The following is a 5,115-nucleotide window of genomic DNA, read 5'->3' as shown; positions in this document are numbered from 1 at the left end:
AGATGTTTAAAACATTGTCAGTTATGTTTTGCCATTCACAGTATGTGACTCTATGGGGGTCGCCATTGTTGAGTGACGTTAAACTGAAATTGATCAGGAAACTAAGTGTCCTTTTTCTTTTCCAACTTCCTTACTTGGACCTCCCAGTTCAAAGGGACGTTCCAGTGCACCTTCCCTAGTCGGAAGTCGGAAAAGTCCAATTTCCCACCTTCCTCAAATGCAGCATTACCCCAAAACATTTGACCTCCTCCGGCCTCGTTACTTTGTCAATCTCCTCCATTCAGAAGACCAAAAATGACAAAATAAAAAATAAATAACAGAGAAAAGAAAAATAATTTACAATAGAACTTGTTTCACTGCAGTACTTGTACAAGGTTGAAATGACAAACTATATTTAATCTGGAACAGGCACAATTGTAGCAACCAATATTCACAATGAATGTTGCAGAGGACAACAACGTCATTGATGTATTTGGTTGTGAGCAGTGCAATGTAAAAATGTTTTACTTAAATATACTATGCTTGTAGGCAGTAATATTTGATTTGTTGCACAAAAACATGTTAGGACAATGACACTCAACCAATAAAATGTTATAAGATGGTTAACTTCAGTCCAAGTTGAATAAAAGATCAAAAGAACGAGACTCATGTCACTACACTTCAATTTAAGCAACCTGGCTGTACATAATCGAACTCTTGGATAATCATCCATCCATCCATCTTCTGTTCCGCTTCTCCTCACTAGGGTCGCGGGGGTGCTGGATCCTATCTCAGCTATCTTCGGGCGGTAGGCGGGGGAAACCCTGAACTGGTCGCCAGCCAATTGCAGGGCACACAGGGACGAACAACCATCCGCCATACCTAGGGGCAATTTAGAGTGTTCAATCTACCTGCCATGCATGTTTTTGGAATGTGGGAGGAAACCGGAGTACCCGGAGGAAACCCACGCAGGAACGGGGAGAACATGCAAACTCCACACAGGATGGCCGGAGCCGGATTTGAACCCACGACCTCTGCACTGTGAGGCCATCGTGCTAACCAGTCCGTCCACCGCACTGCCCATCTTGGATAATGTCAGATCAAATTATAAAACATGTTTTGTGTGAGTTTTCTGCCTTACAGACACCTTTTTGTGCAATGCGTGACTACTCAAATTAAACAATAAAAACGGACTGACCAACTTACCAACCAGAGTGAGGCTCCAGAGGACAGTCAAAACAGCGCAGAGGATTATTGGCTGCCCTCTCCACTCCCTGTCGGACATCACCCGGTGCCTCAGCAGAGCTCTCAATATCATCAAGGACAATACTCACCCGAGCTCACACCTGTTTTACCTGTTGCCTTCTGGCAGACACTAAAGGTGCATCAAATCAAAGACAAACAGGGTGAAAAACAATTTCTTCCCAAGAGCCATCTTCATGCTGAACTCTCGCACACAACTACCCTTACCTTGCAGAACTGCAACATAATGTGGTTTTTTTTTTTTATTTCATATTCATTTTTTCTCTCATGATTTAATTATTAAATAATTTTATTGATATATTTATTTAAATTATTTGTTATACTGCACTGAAGAGGGGAGCTCTCCAATATCGTTGTGCACTGAGTACAATGACAATAAAAAAATTCTGATTGTGATTCTGATTACCGACAGCAGGTTCAGAGGTGACCAAGCTTCAAAGGGCGGTGCGTCTCATAGTATGATATCACCCGTGAGGATCTTGTCACCAAGCGTAATAATGATTTAATCCTTTTAATTGTGTTGTTGAATTTTAGTATTGAAACATAACAAAAGTGATTTTACATGAACGGGAAAAAAAAAGAATACAAATTTGGACAAAAGGGCACTTTGGACATGAGTGCCAAAGTGGGTCTGTGCCAGGGCACACATACACCAGGTCCACCGATGATCTTCAACATATGAAAGCAAAAAGAAGGCAAATGAAACAACTTCACAGAAAAACCAGCCTCGCCATACACAAATCAAGCATCTACGTCACAGCAGGGAGGCAAGCAAGGTAACATTGCTCGAATTTTCAGTTCTGTTGTCTAATTCGGTGACCGATCGGCACCAAAATGCAAATGCTAATTACTAATCTTGTCCACTTCAACCAGTGAAAGCATAAAAAGCGTTCTGCACAATAGTTTGGATTAAATGACATCAAACGTCAGCTCATGTGATCACCTAACAAAACCATACTGTGCTGATCTCTTCTCCATTTACACAGGCTGAAGCGGACAACAGCAAAAATGCGCACAAGAACCCCAGCTGGTTATATTTCGGACATTTAGCTATGCTAATCTTTTGTTAAGTGTGAAGAGGCTGCCTGGCATCGATGTTTACACCTCCCACCCGCACAGGTAACAAAAGTATGTTCTTAATTAGCTTTTGGTCGCTAAACAGACGAGGTTAGCACAACAAAATTAGCTTCTCAGCGCCGACTTGGATGTCTGGCTGTTGCCACTGATGCATGTTCACGTCCACCACCACTTGCTGCCAATTCATGAAGCTGTCAACGTCGGAGCGCGAGTCGGCATTGATTTGGGATAAATTCCTTTTTAATAAACCCTGGAGGCGGTCTTCTCGAACAATGCGCATCGCGAACTAGCATGCGCTCTTAGTCGGGCCGCTTCGGGAGTGTCAATGTTCAGCGACCAAAAAGTTCCAGCGAGTAGGCCGACTCCACAGCCGAGTGTGGCCGCATTGGAACGTATCATTGAGTGGTGTATGCGTAGCCCGGAGCTGTCGCATCCCAAAGAATGAAACAGTGCGTTGTTGTGTCCACATGAATTTTGATGCTAATTGATCACAGTTTTTGGACGCTATAAGCAATAAAAGTACAATGATTTCATATAAAGAGTTTGTCATAGGTCCCTTTAATAACTTGCCGAAACATGGAGAAAGCGGTGGTGGGCGTGGCCACATTCCTCATTGAAAGTAGTTTTTCAAGTTGTCACTTATTTCCTAATTTCTCCAAAATGAATAGATAAAAAGGAAAATGATATCTAATTTCAGTTTCCTGATCAAAAAAAATGTATAAACTGAGCTTGTTAGTGAAAAATTGGCCATCTTGGATCTTGTGCTCCTTTAAATCGTCTCCTGCCCTCTCTCAAATTTCACTCTGCAACCATTCTGGTGAACCGTCTCGTCACTTCCAGTCTTGATAACAGCAACTCCCTTCTTTTTGGCCGCCCACACGAAGCCCTCCATAAATAACAATTAGTCAAATCAGCTGCCCGCATCGCCACCAGAACTCCGTCCATGCACTACATCACTCCTGTTCTCCATCAGCTTCCCTGGCACCCATCCAGTCATGTATCCATTTCAAAGACTTCCTGTTGGCATTCAAGGCCATCCAAAACCTCCCCCACCCGATATCTGTCCAACGTCCTCCATGTTCCCATTCATTCCCGTACTCTCAGATCATCCTTATCATTACACTTGTCAGTCCCATCTGGATGTCTAACCACAATGGGGAGCAGCCTTCAGCCGATCAGCTCCTCGTCTCTGGAATGTTCTCCCACCCCACCTCAGACACATTGTTTCATTCTCTCATTTCAAGTCAAAATTCAATATACATCTGATTAAAGAAGCCTATTTATTATAACTCTCAACCATTTCTGTAATTGCATCCTATCTAAATTTATTTTAACTGCTATCCTTCGTCTTTTTCCTGCTAGTTTTATTTATTTCATAGATTCATGTGTTTTGTACGGTGACCTTGAATGACAAAAAGGCGCCTTGAAATAAAATGTAATATTATTATTACATTGTTAAGTGTAAATATCTAGATTAGTTTAGACATGAAGTTTTTAGACTTTGGCATTCTGTATCAATAGAAAAGTACACAAAGACTTGAGGCAGGCAGATTAGTGCGCAGGAAATTGCACTTGATTGGAGATGTGGAGCCCTATTATGAACTTCAACAACAATACTGGATTACTGAGCCAAAACTAATTACTGCCCAGCGTGACTAATCATATGAATGTTTATATATACCAGTCTGTGCACAATAGTCTTACGGTAGTCCATTCTTCCATCCATCCATTCTCTACTACTTAGGATGAAGGTCAGGTCAGGTCAGGTCAGCTCACGGGGGCAGCATCTCAAACAGGGAAACCCAGACTTCCCTCTCCCCAGCCACGTCTTCCTGATCTCAATGCATTCAGAAGTCAGCCGGGAAACATAGACTGTCAAGCATGGCATCGGTTGTCCCTGGCGCCTCCTGCCAGTGGCACATGTCCAGAACACTTCAGGAGAGAGGCATCCAGGAAGCATCCTAACAAGATCTCTGAGCCACCTCATCTGGCTCCTCTCAATGTGGGGGACCAGCAACTCAACTCCAAGGCCAGCTTCTCACCTTATCACTAAGGGAGAGCCCCGACAACCTTCAGAGGAAAGTGTTTTCAGGAGCTTGCATCTAGGATCTCATTCTTTCATTCACTCAGCTTGTGACCATAGGAGAGGGTAGGAATGTAGATCTAAATTGAGAGCCTTGCCTTTTTTGCCTTTTGACTGAGCTCCTTCTTCACCATGACATACTGATACAGAGTCCGCATCAGAACAGACGATCATCATGCAGCGATCCTTCTGTCAATCTCACGCTCCATCCTGCCCTCACTTTTGGTTGTGAATAATTAAATTTCTCCGTTTGAAGCAAGGATCTCAGCCCTGACCCGGAACGAGCACTCTCTTTTCTGACTGAGGACCAGATTTGCTGGTATATATATATATATATATATATGTGTATATATATATATATATATATATATATATATATATATATATATATATATATATATATATATATATATATATATATATATATATATATATAATTAGTGGATTATATTATTTAAAGCTCTTCTGACAGTTTATTTAGTTGATTTGTACTTTTCATCAACACATAGCTAATATATAAATATGCCGTATCAATAGCGATATATCTCTCTATATATCTATATCTATTTATCAATTTATTTTTCTCTAAGGGGAGCGAGGGAGAGATACAGAGATCTATAGATATAGCCAAAGATATTTATAGTTATAGATATATATACTGTACATAGAGTACATATACGTTAGGGGCCTCGATAAATTACTAAAGTCAAACC

The sequence above is a fragment of the Idiotropiscis lumnitzeri genome, chromosome 3 (genome assembly GCF_059441095.1).
Source record: "Idiotropiscis lumnitzeri isolate Australia: NSW breed Sydney's pygmy pipehorse chromosome 3, RoL_Ilum_1.0, whole genome shotgun sequence".
Classification (NCBI taxonomy): Eukaryota; Metazoa; Chordata; class Actinopteri; order Syngnathiformes; family Syngnathidae; genus Idiotropiscis; species Idiotropiscis lumnitzeri.
The sequence above is the reverse complement of the archived record's forward strand: the minus strand, read 5'-3'. Positions refer to the sequence as shown.